Here is a 14,099-nt window from a genome sequence, read left to right on the forward strand (position 1 = left end):
AAAACGCTGAGGAATACCAAACCGGTCCAGTCCAATAGACTGGAAAAGTACAGTTTCTCCAAGGGGTCCCCGGTGGACGAGAAACGCATGCAAGTGAGTGGCCATGAGAAGGCCCCGTCCGGGGCAGACCCAACATTGAAAGACCTGATGGCGGCGATCACTGGAATTCAGTCATCCCTTGATAAGATGGATACCAAGCTAGACACTGTCCACATCGAGGTGGGCCTAATCCGAGCAGACCTGAATAAAACCTTGGAAAAAGTCAAATCACTTGAGATTAAAACATCGAGTTTCACGGACGATGTGTCGGACCTCCAGCGAGAAGTGATAGAGTTGAAGGAGTCTCGGACCCAATTTGCTTGCAAGCTGGACGAGTACGAAGGACGGGCGAGGCGCAACAACGTCCGAATCCTGGTCATACCGGAGAGATCAGAGGGGCAGACCCCAGATCTGTTCGTGGAAGACCTTATCCTGAACCACTTAAAACCCAAGGGTCTCAGCAACTTTTTCACCGTTGAGAGGGCCCACAGAGTACCTGGTGGCCGCCCGAAGACAGGGGCGCCTCCTCGCCCGATGATTGTCCGCATTCTGAACTTTCGGGACAGAGACACTATTCTGCAGACTGCGAGATCCTCTGGACCTCTGGCTTATGAAAATGCATCTCTCCTCTTTTTCCCTGACTTCACCCAGGCTGTGCAGAAACAAAGGCAGGGTTTCATAAACATCAAAAGACGGCTGCAGGCCTTTGAACTCAAATACTCCATGTTGTTCCCTGCCTGCCTCCGGATAGAACACGACGGTAAAGCCTGGTTCTTTGATCACCCAGACGCAGCATCGGACTGGTTGGACCGAATCCAGGGGCCTGATACCGAAGGCGACACCCCAATGGACAATGAGGAACAATAATCCCGTGTTGGTTGTTGCAGTTGGACAGGGTGGCAAGGGAGCTGGTTTGATGGGGGAGATCTCTTAATCCCCGCTGACTTTGTTAATATTCTGGGGGTTTTATTGGCACTGATGGGGGTTCATATGCGGGTTGGGTTGGGGTGAGCTGGTGACCTGTTTTAAGGTCCTCCTCCGTTTTCTACGTTTAGATATTGTAGTTAGTTTTGGAGTGACAGGCGCACTGCTGGTTGGGGATGTGCACAAGTTGCATGCAGGTATGCAGAGTGGGGGGTCGGGGGGCTGGGTTGTGGGGACTTTCGTTCATTGATTTGTGTTTTGTTTATGACCTATGCTTGCAATGGATGTTGCGTAATGTTTTAGGATTTTACGGGAACGAATATGACGTCAGCTAGGCGGGGTTTGGGTGTGTCGGTCCTCAGCTGGAATGTGAATGGCCTGGGAGATAAGATCAAACGTGCAGTGATGGGACAGCTGATCAGGCGCCGGTTGCCAGATGTGGTCCTACTCCAAGAGACTCATCTCATGGGAAAGAGATGTGTGGCGCTACACAGGGGTGGGTATAAATTGGTTGCCCACGCCGACTTCACCTCAGGCTCCAGAGGGGTGGGGATATTGGTCAAGAATTCCTTCCCGCTCACCATACAGGCTACCTGGTCTGATAACCGTGGCCGGTATATCGGGGTCTCGGGGTTGTGGGAGGGCAGAACAATTACGTTCCTTTCAGTTTATGTACCACCCACATTGCAGACAGACACCTTCCGTGACCTGAGTAGGATGTTCTTGTCGCTACCCATTGGCATCATGGTGATTGGGGGTGATTTTAATGCAGTCATGGATGGCGAATTAGATAGATACCCCTCCCGTGTGTTACCTCCCTCTAGTAGGTGGTTGTCGGAGTTTGTTACTGGTGCGGGTATGGTGGATGGGTGGAGGCTTCGACATCCCGTAGACTTGGAATACACACACACATCTGCGGCACACCACTCTTTCTCTAGAATTGACTATCTGGTATTGCCTGCGTCTCAGGCGGCATTCGTCCAGGAAGTGTGCCATCTGGCTAGGGAAGTGTCTGATCACTCTCCATTAGGGTTGCAGTTGAAAATCGGGCCAGACAATGTTGCTAGAGTTGCACCAATTAGTGCTTGGCGGTTGAGAGATCCCGCCACCAAAAAGGAGCTGGTATGTGTCACCGATAACTACTATAGCGAGAACTCGGGGACAGTCGCATCTGACTGCTCTCTCTGGGAGACCTACAAAACAGTTGTCAGGGGGAGGCCCTCTCCCTAATCTCTGGGCAGAAGAAAAAGAGCAGGGCAGATTTTGACAGGGTTGAGGCGGAGCTATTGGCGACGGAAAAGGAGGTCTCCACCACCGGGGACCCGGACGGTGACCATCGCCTTAGTCTCCTCCGGGACGAGTTTAAACACCTATCGCGAGAGGGAGCGAAGGAACAACACGCTAACACACAAAGTAGAGTCTATGAACATGGAGACAAGGCAGGGAAACTGAGAGCGTGGTTGAAGAGGGGAGACTGGGGGTCTCGTCTGGTCCCGGCGCTGCAGATTGCGGGCTCGGGGATCACGGCGGATCCGCAGCTCATAGTGGACGAGTTTGCCAGATATTACGAGGAGGTTTGCACACGGTGGAAGAGAATGCGGAGGTCATCCGGGATATCCGAATGCCCGCTCTATCAGCCGAGGATCGGGAGTTTATGGATTCCGATATAACAAATGACGAGGTCGCGATAACCATCCGCGGGGTACGCTCCGGGAAAGCCTCGGGCCCGAATGGTATTCCTGTTGAACTTTATAAACTTCATTCTGACTGTATAGCTCCTTTTATGGAGGCCATGTATCTTGAGAGCAGGGAAAATGGCATGCTTCCCTATGACCAGCGCATTGCCAACATCGTTGTTATATATATGGATGGTAAGCCTCGTCTGGAATGTTCTTCCTATCGCCCAATCTCTCTCTTAAATGCGGAGCCTAAAATTCTGGCCAAACTACTCGTGAACCGGCTAGTGAAAATTATAACTGAACTGGTACACCCGGATCAGTCCGGTTTAATGCCGCGCCGTAATACCGCCCTTAATCTTCGTAGACTCCACGAGGTAGTGGCAGATTCGGCTCGCATCCATGAGCCAGCGGCGCTTTTGTTGTTGAACGCTACTATGGCGTTCGACAGAGTGGAATGGCCATATTTATTTGCGGTGCTGGAGAAATTCGGGTTCGGCCCGGAATTCATACGATGGATCCGTCTCCTGTATTCTGCGCCACTGGCCCGGGTAGTGGTAAACAACCACAAGTCCCGTGATTTTCAGCTTGGAAGAGGCATCAGACAAGGATGTCCCCTCTCGCCACTCTTATTTGCTCTGGCACGGGAGCCGCTAGAAGCCTGGGGACGATGGGATAGATCGATCAAAGGGTTACGCCGGACTTTTGGAGTGGGAGGACAAAATCTCGCTATACGCGGACGATATCCTGATGTATCTGACCTCCCCCCGACAGTCCCTCATTGTCTTCATGGATATCTTGGCGATATACGGTAGATATTCGGGGTTTGCCATTAATTAGAAGAAATCAGTCTTATTTGTGTTGAGCGGCGACCCCCCCAGAGTGCCAGAAACATGCCCGGTAAGGGTGGAGCAGGTGGGCTTTCGCTATCTCGGTATTTACATCTCTCGGGACCCTCAACAGCGTTTCAATGCTAACCTGGTTCCCTCCTTCACCAGACTCCGCCGGGATATTGCAAAATGGAAGGAATTGCCACTCTCCCTACTGGGTCGTGCAGTTCTGTTCAAAATGATGGCGCTACCGCGGTTCTTATACGCTTTACAGAACTTCTTTGATCCCGTGCCTTCCTCTTACTTCAATGAGATAGAATCGCTACAGCGTCAGCTTCTTTGGGCGGGGAGGCCGCAGATTGCGTTATCTAAATTGATGTTGCCCTGGTATGACGGTGGGATTGGACTACCCAGCATTAGGAAATACTACTGGGCTTCCCAACTGGCCCCTATTAATCACGCGATTTATGGCTCCCCGGTTGACCCCGGGTTCGCAATGGACCGAGCTCAGTTGCCGGGGGGCGAGTATACCCAGGTGTTGTATGCCAAGCGAGGTACGTTCCCACTGATGGGTCCCGTGTCGGCTTCGGCACGGGCGTGGCATGATGCCAACCGTGCCCTCCAATGGGAGGGTAGGATAACTATGGCCACCCCACTATGGAACTCTGAAACCTTGGGCAGCCTGTGGAAGTCGAAGGGTTTCGATCGTTGGGACCTAATAGGTATCTCCCAGATTAGAGACATATGGAACAAGAAGGGTATATTGACCTTTGAGGAATTGCAGGCCAAACACCATTTGAATGAGAGTGAGCGATTTCGATATCTGCAAATCAAACATGCCCTGGCGGCAGCTGTCCCTCGTGATGTGACGCCGCCGGAGGCCTCCCCACTGGAAGATCGACTTCTGGATGGGTATCTCCCCACCAGAGCAATCTCTCTGATTTACAAAAAGTTGGTCAACCACACAGAAGATCCTCTGGTGAGAGTTTGTGAGCAATGGGTGGCAGATGGCTTGAGTTTGGATGATGAGAACTGGGGGGAAGCTGTGTCATCCCCTCGAGAAGTGGCGATCTCCATGAGACTTCGGTTGGTGCAACGTAAGATTCTCCACTGGTCCTACACCACGGGCCCGGGGTTGTGCCGAATGGGGCTCGCCTCAAACGCAAACTGTCGACGGGGTTGTGGTATGTTAGGTACCTTCATGCACATTCTGTGGGAGTGCCCTGACATCCAGAAATACTGGACCAAGATTCATGAGAAAATGAGTGAGCTGTGGGGTGTACAGGTTGCATTGGAGGCACACCGCTGTTTGCTGAATGTATGGGAGCCTTCCGACCTTTCGATTTATGGCAGGCTCTGGGTAACACTTGCCTGTATGATTGCCAAGCGCAACTTTGCACAACTTTGGGGGGCCGGTCGAGCACCCCGAGTTCGGAAATGGATGGATGACCTTGATTGGTGTATGTCTCGAGAGAGAGCTGTGTATGTGGCCAGAGGGAGACCCCGCAAATGGGGAAAGATATGGGATGCCTGGAATGTATACCGCAGAGATATTTGCACACCACCAGAGCCCGATACAGTAAATGAGGATACTGAGGCACCTTGAACCCAACTGTGATACTTCTACATGATACTGTACAGCTGGAACGCTGATTTGCCAAAACTGTATTGCAGATGTCCGTTGCACGATGGTCTTGTTTGTTGTAATTGTCTATTATTTCAATAAAAAAAAGTACAAAAAAAAAAGGTTTATGCCCTGTTTGTGATACTATTTTAATTGTTTTCTGGCTAGCTATGGCACAACCAGTAGCTATCAATGTTAATTGCCGCCCAGCAGTTACTCAGCATTTGCCTCAACATGGAGTCCTAATGTGGGAGCTCCTGTGATGTTTGTCATTGAGGTGGATGCTGCGTTCCGCTTTGAAGTTTTTTTATTCATGGGTCACTTTTCTGGCTGTGGACGCTAATGACAATACTTTTCATGCATATTCAGTGCCTTATGCACCAGTTGCTTATCATCCCTATGCACTTCTTGAAATTCCGCTTACAGTTTGGGAACACCAAACTTGGTTTAATGGCCCCCTTCCCCATGTTCTTGGGACTGTTCAAATGGGCCCCTTAAGTAATGATAGGGGCCACATGGCCGACGTTAGCGGTCTATACCCCATACCCGGATTTAAATGCACTCAATTTAGTTCAGACAGGTGCTTTATATAATATTCTAGTTGGCCTATATAGACGTCTTGCACAATTCATTTCTTGTACTGTGTTAGCTGCTCAAGCCAGGATTGGCCTGTAGGTACATCAGCCTCCTGGGGCCATAATTAGTCCTGTTGTTGTTAATTCAGCAATGAGCTAATGACCCACAAATCGTGAAAAAATACTCCCTTGTATTGCCCAGAAAATAGATCAATTAGAAGCTATGTTTCCCCTTACTGGACCACAAGATACGAACAGGATTCTTACCATGTCCTTGCACATTGGTCTTATTCTCACTATGGCAGACTGCAACACCTGGGGGACTATTTGTACCACAGTTTACACTCTTTCTCAATGGCTGTTCTACTGAACATCCTCAAACAGATACAGAATGAGCATGGGGCAGGTCCTACCATCAATTTGGGGAAGATACTAATAGGAAATGTTCCTGTAGTCTCAAAAATGATTCTTTCTAATGTTAAAGGCGAAGCAGTGTCTTTTTTTCATACACCAACGACTTGCATTGGTTGCCGACCATGAACGCGAGTCGTCTCTCATTATTTCTAATGTGTATACGTCTTTAGGATGCAATAGTTTGGGGACCAGACCTGCTGTTCCACCTCTTTATTATTATTATTATTAATCGGGTTTTGTAAAGCGCAAACAACCCGGAGGCCTCGTAGCGCTAAGTACAGTCATACTGAAAGGAAAGAGATTAAATGAACAGATGCGTTTTCTTGGTAAACTTGCTTCTGACAAGGATGCCTGGCAAGCTTGTGAGTTTCCTAAGAAACCACAGAACTAATCTAAAAAACCACAACATAAACCTAGACAACAAGGAGGTTCTCCACCCCTGATTAATCTGAAAGATCATATGATTTTCGTGATCGCATAAAAATTAAAACTCCTGATAGATATCAGATTCCTGATCCATGTTCTCATCGTTCCTTTCAGGAATCGTCTGATCAACAGCACGATAGAGAAGAGCGATCTAATCGCAAACAAGGAGAGTACGTGCAACTGAAAAGGAATACACAACGTTCATCTAATGTGAGGATAAAGAAAGAGAATAGACCTCCTACTTATAAAACCTCTTTTCAGAAAAAAAAGTTGCGGAATTCACAACTAAATAAACCACAGACAGTGAGAACCTTGCACCTTAACTGGAATTGGGCAGTTAGGTTGCCATAATACACCAGACTCTCCACCAATTTCTGGTGACAGAAGCAACTGAAATATTTATTGCAGGTGAAATCGTGGACACCCACGTGGCTCCACTGGACAGATTATATCACTTGAATATTCAAATTGAAGGTGATGTTAAATGCACCATTAAAGCACTCTTCTGGGACAATTTAACTACATCATATGACATGCTCTTGGCGGAGGTCGACTGACCCACACCTTTTGTTCTTGAATGCTCTCAGGTGAGGATGTCGGGGCATATTACCAAGCAATAGCGATAATTATTGCTATTGCTTGGTTAGCGTGAAAAAATTATCGCTGAGCTGCGGCGATTTTTATCGCAGATAAACCTTGGCATTACCAAGGTTTATAGCAAATGCAATAAAAATTGGCCGCAATGCATGAATATCGCTGAAAAGTCCGCGATATTCATGCATTAGCGAGCTAATGCTCTTAGCCATGTTATCCACATCCCATTGGATAACATGGCTAAGAACTGCTCAGGGCAGGTGTTAGCTTTTGGAGATATTCGCGCTTAGCGCGAATATCTCCAAAAGTTGGTAATAGGAGATAGCGATGTTAGCGACTGTTTCCAGTCGCTAACATCTTGGCACGCCCACTTTGCATGTTATTAGTGATAAATATCACTGACATGCAAAGTGGGGCCCAAGATGGTCACTATCTCCTACTAGCTGTCGCTAACTGGTGTTAGCGACAGCTAGGTAATAGAGAGATAATTTTATCTCCGCTTTCTTGGCTTTTAAAGCCAAAAAAGCAGAGATAAACCCCCTTGATAATATGCCCCGTCATTCTCCCGTCTTTCTTTCACCATGTCCATGCTGAAGTCAAGCAAGCTTATGTCTCTGATTGGGCCCTTGCATTGGCCCCTGCCTTTATCATAACCATACCGGTTGGGATAGGCAAGTCTCATCAGAGAGAAGCCTAACACAGGTGCGCCTGAGCCCACATCCCAGCAGTCATGCTGACAAACACAGAGCATGACAGGGCTACATTCAATTCATACATGTGCTAAATCAGGATAGCCATGAGGGAAATGTTCCCTGGCTGCTAAGATGTAGGATGGTTAATGGAAGAGACTGTGAAACCTGGAGAGACCATAAGTGAGTTTCTGGATAGAATGAGGGAACGATGGGGACATGCGACAGGACAGCCATTGACTTACATGGGTACGCAAGTCCTGTTCTTTTATAACATCCTGAAAAAGGGGCTACCCACTGAGAAACAGAACTGTCTGAACAGGTTAGTAGGGTTAGACACCAAGCCTTGACATGAGATACAGGCCCATATATTGCACTATTACACAAAAGAGAAAGACAGAAACAAGAGCAGACCCAGAGAGACACCTCTAGGTTGGTCCAACACAAGTTAAAAATCCACCCTCAAGGGGGGGGGGGGGCTGCGTTGGTCTTGAGCATGCAAATGGCACCAGTCTTAAAGGGGACTCCACTGCAGCACTCCAGAGGGTTTCTACCTAACTATAATGGCTGGACTCGGGTAGGTTGGCAGCAGCCAGACCTCAGAGAATGTTACTATTGCCACCGAAAGGAGCACATGGCTGACCTATGCCGGCTTAGGGCATATCACGGGCAGCGATCAATAGACATGAGCCAGTCCCCGCAAAACTGCCAGTCACAAAACCAAACACAGGGGGACCCAAACTAACCATACACCCAACCTGAGGGAAGTCAGCCAGCTACAGCACCATCACAATAGTGATCAAGTAGTGGGCAAGTGCATGGCAACAGCAACAACAGACAAGGAACCCAGCTAAGCAAGGACCAGGCCACAACCACAGCAAGGAGGTTAACTGTCTGAGAAGGCAATGTCTTTACAAAATCGCAAAACCCACATAGGCAGTAAGTTCAATCAATTCCCCAATGCAAAACATCCACTTCATGCACATTTCAAAATTCATTAAAAAAAATAAAGACTAGCAACACCACATTAGGAATTAAAGCCTTTACTTGTGTTTGGGAAACTTAGGGCTGCAGTACGTTTTGTAGATCGGGAGTCTGCAATGGTGTTTACCATTTCGGGTGCCTGCAGGAGCCTAGGCCCCACTCTGCTGCTGAGCCCCCTGTGCGGAGCTGGCTGACCACACCCCAGGGGGAGGACAGCACCCAGGTCCCCATACCCAATTCCAGTATGAATGGGCTCCTATGACCAGGGGCACTGGAATTATGTGATTGTGCATAAATATAGATTTACAGCACTTGACACATAATCAGTCAGCTGTCACATAATCTGCAGATTTTAATGAAAAAACTATTTAGTTTCTATCTCAAACAGTTGAAAAGTTACAAAAAATGTGGCATATCCTCCACCGCACAAAATCCGACAGGTGGTGAAGCGTCGCACAGTGCCCAGTCAGTTGGAAGTGGACGTTCGCCGAACAACCAACTGTTCCAAAAAAAAAAGTCTGAAAAAGTACATCACACCTCTGTGTGTGACACACCGGAATATGCTCACCGTCGTATTTGGCATAGAGATCAACTAACACACAAGGCCTTACACAGACTGTCTGGGGAGGCAATAACACAATCTCGACCACTGCCACAGCAGAACCACATGGGGGCCGCAGGACAACTCTGCAATCCCCTCTGATACACAACAATAGAAATAGCACATCACATGAAAACCTAGGAAAACGCCCAAAAGACCAGTAAAAAGAAGCCCAAAGCTAGCCCAAAAAGAACCCTCTGGAAAAAGGGCATAGTCAAGAAACTTTGCACCATTAGAGAGGGTCCCATTGCATGCCACATGCCGGGACTGGAGGTGCAGATGCGACCCAAGGTTAGTGCAGCAACACCAAAATGGTCCAAGGAAATTGGCCCCAATATAGCATACATGGCCAGAGGGTTGCGCACATACTTAAAACACCATCAAGTCAGATTGCACATGAAGTTAGGAACACACAGAAAAACATGACACAATACACACAGTACATGCAGTGATTGCATGCCCCTCATGCCGGACATCTGGACACACTACCCCCTGGCGCACATCGTGTCCATGCAAGGTCACGGCACACCTGCCTTTGTTATCAGAGACCTTTTATTAAGGATTCCACAGACAAGGCCCACATTCTTTTGCCAAACAAGGATCACCAGTTGTACTTTGATTGATCTAAAAAAAATTATCAGATTAATTGTACTTTGAGACAGTCCTTAGACCTGTTTCTGTAAGCTGTACTCCCGACTAGAGTGTTTAATTAAAACAGCTGTTCCTCTTTTTCCAAAATCCTCTTGTCTTTTGTTTTTTCAAGGTCAATGCATATTGGAGCAGAACGTGTAATTTCCAATTGGGAATATATAACTGTCCAAGTTTGGTGTCTCTGGAATCCTAGTTTGAAATCATAATTTATGATGAAGTCAGATTTTAAATTAATAAAAAAGAAGGTTTCATTTTTCCTGGTTATAGATGATAGATCAGACTGCGGTAAGCAGTCCTACTATCGACCGTAATTTACTGTACAGCTAGGAGTATGATCAGTTATGAGGCACCCCACACAGTAACAAATGTACACATAGGAGTTAATCAATATTAATATGGTTTCACAGGATTTAAGCGCATTTCAAAAAATACATAAGTAATGAAACTAGAGGTGAAAAATGATCAGAAAATAGAGGTTCTGTTGATTAACATTATTACATTTATTATAACAAAGGATGATATTTTATCATCCTTTGTTATAATAAATGTAATAACACACTCGACCCCGTCTTCACCACAAGCACCCACATCGCCTTCAACCACACCACCGAACTCCACTGGACCGACCACAGCTGCATCCGCTTCACCTTCAAGAAACCAACCATGCACCACCGCACCCAACAGCTCCCCCGCCGCTGCTGGAGCAAAGTCACCGAAAACCAGCTGACCTCCACCTTAGCCCAGAACTTGCCCACCGACACAGACGCCGCCGCCCGAAACTTCGGACAGTGAATCAACAACTGTGCCAACACCCTCGCCCCGCTCAAGAAACCATCCACCAACCACTTCAGCAAGAAAGCCGCCTGGTTCACCGAAGAACTCCAGACCTCCAAACGTACATGCCGGAAGTTGGAGAAGAAATGGCTCCATGACCGCACACCAGACAGCCACGTAGCCCACAAGGATGCCTTCCGCTGACATCACCACCTCATCAGAATGACCAAGAGATTCTCCTTCAAAGCCCGCCTGGACAACAAAGCACACGACAGCAAAGAAATTTTCATCATAGTGAAGGAACTCTCCAACCCTAGCACCAACACCAACGACGTCCCGCCCTCATGCGACTCTCTGGCCACCTTCTTCCATCACAAGATCGCTGACATTCACAACAGCTTCAACACCCCATCCACCCCGACCGCTACTGACCCCACCCTGAACACCACCTGCACCACCCAGCTGAGCTCTTGGTCCCACGTAAACGACGATGAGACACGCAAGGTCAGGAACTCCATCCACTCAGGATCACCATCAGACCCCTGCCCACACCACATTTTCAACAAAGCGGAAGCAACAATCGCACCCCAACTACATAAGGTCATCAACATCTCCTTCAACACAGCAACATTCCCGGAAAGCTGGAAGCACGCCAAAATCAACGCCCTCCTCAAGAAGCCCAAGGCGAACCTCAAAGACCTCAAGAACTTTCGGCCCATCTCCCTCCTCCCCTTCCCGGCGAAGGTCATCAAAAAAATCGCCAACTCAAGGCTGACCCGCCACCTCGAGGACAACAACATCCTAGACCCATCCCAGTCCGGATTCAGACAGAACCACAGCACAGAGACATCCCTCATCGCCGCCAAAGACGACATCAGGCACCAACTGGACAATGGCGTAACGTCAGCCCTCATCCTCCTGGACCTGTCGGCTGCCTTTGACACGGTCTGCCACCACACACTAAGAACGTGCCTCCAAGAAGCTGGAATACAGGAGAAAGCCCTGAACTGGACCACGTCCTTTCTCTCGGGCAGAACCCAGCGAGTTTGCCTCCCACCCTTCCGATCCAAAGTCACCAACATCATCTGCGGCACACCCCAAGGCTCATCCCTCAGCCCGACCCTGTTCAACGTCTACATGGCCCCCCTCGCACAAGTGGCCCGCCAGCACGACCTGAACATCATCTCTTACGCCGACCTCGGATCACTGACAGAATATCGACAGTCAAAATATCGACTTGCCAAAATATCGAGGTTAAAAATATAGAATGCCAGAATATCGACTTCCTATCTACAAACAGGTAAGTACAAAAATATCAAATCCAAAATATCGATAGGAAAAAATATGGACAGTCAAAATATCGAATTTTTTAAATATCTTAAAAGTAATTTTAAAGTAATATAATAATAAATATTATTCATTTAAACATATTTAAAATACTTAAATAAACTTAAAATTAATAAATAATTAATGTAACTTAAAAAAGAAAAATAATAATATTTTAAAACATATATATATATATATATATATATATATATATATATATATATATATATATATATATATATATATTCGTGAAACAAATGCCCTTGAGCTTGCAGAGGGCTCACCGCGCTGACCTCACCATCCGGTCTTTCAGCCTCGTGCTGTTTGCTTTTCAGATCCCCATCTGTTTTGCACCATGCCCGACGCGTTTCGAGGCTATTGACGCCCCGTAATCATGGGTTGCTGGAAGTACACACAGAATGCTTGCTGTTTCTTTTCCAATACTTTTATTTATTGAAAAAACGCCCCCAATGGGCGTGGCTCACAGATGCCTTGAAGCATGATGGTCACTGTGGTCCTGGAAACGGCATAATGGTCATCTCTTAAGTAGAGTCCGTGTTTGTACAACATTTCATTAGGCGCTTCATTATTTCCTAAAGTCAGGTAGGTTCATCTGGCAGGCAAAAAGTTAATAGCAGGTCAGCACTGCTTCTCACAAGTGAAGTGGTTTCTCTCCAAAGCCTTTCCTTGCCCTCAAAGCATGCTGGAAATGGAGCCCCTCTGCCACGGCCAGAGCTGCCGCGTTGTGTATTCGTGAAACAAATGCCCTTGAGCTTGCAGAGGGCTCACCGCGCTGACCTCACCATCCGGTCTTTCAGCCTCCTGCTGTTTGCTTTTCAGATCCCCATCTGTTTTGCACCATGCCCGACGCGTTTCGAGGCTATTGACGCCCCGTAATCATGGGTTGCTGGAAGTACACACAGAATGCTTGCTGTTTCTTTTCCAATACTTTTATTTATTGAAAAAACGCCCCCAATGGGCGTGGCTCACAGATGCCTTGAAGCATGATGGTCACTGTGGTCCTGGAAACGGCATAATGGTCATCTCTTAAGTAGAGTCCGTGTTTGTACAACATTTCATTAGGCGCTTCATTATTTCCTGAAGTCAGGTAGGTTCATCTGGCAGGCAAAAAGTTAATTGCAGGTCAGCACTGCTTCTCACGAGTGAAGTGGTTTCTCTCCAAAGCCTTTCCTTGCCCTCAAAGCATGCTGGAAATAATGAAGCGCCTAATGAAATGTTGTACAAACACGGACTCTACTTAAGAGATGACCATTATGCCGTTTCCAGGACCACAGTGACCATCATGCTTCAAGGCATCTGTGAGCCACGCCCATTGGGGGCATTTTTTCAATAAATAAAAGTATTGGAAAAGAAACAGCAAGCATTCTGTGTGTACTTCCAGCAACCCATGATTACGGGGCGTCAATAGCCTCGAAACGCGTCGGGCATGGTGCAAAACAGATGGGGATCTGAAAAGCAAACAGCACGAGGCTGAAAGACCGGATGGTGAGGTCAGCGTGGTGAGCCCTCTGCAAGCTCAAGGGCAATTGTTTCACGAATACACAACGCGGCAGCTCTGGCCGTGGCAGAGGGGCTCCATTTCCAGCATGCTTTGAGGGCAAGGAAAGGCTTTGGAGAGAAACCACTTCACTCGTGAGAAGCAGTACTGACCTGCAATGAACTTTTTGCCTGCCAGATGAACCTACCTGACTTCAGGAAATAATGAAGCGCCTAATGAAATGTTGTACAAACACGGACTCTACTTAAGAGATGACCATTATGCCGTTTCCAGGACCACAGTGACCATCATGCTTCAAGGCATCTGTGAGCCACGCCCATTGGGGGCGTTTTTTCAATAAATTAAAGTATTGGAAAAGAAACAGCAAGCATTCTGTGTGTACTTCCAGCAACCCATGATTACGGGGCATCAATAGCCTCGAAACGCGTCGGGCATGGTGCAAAACAGATGGGG

This window comes from Lissotriton vulgaris, chromosome 7 (assembly GCF_964263255.1).
Source record: "Lissotriton vulgaris chromosome 7, aLisVul1.2, whole genome shotgun sequence".
Classification (NCBI taxonomy): Eukaryota; Metazoa; Chordata; class Amphibia; order Caudata; family Salamandridae; genus Lissotriton; species Lissotriton vulgaris.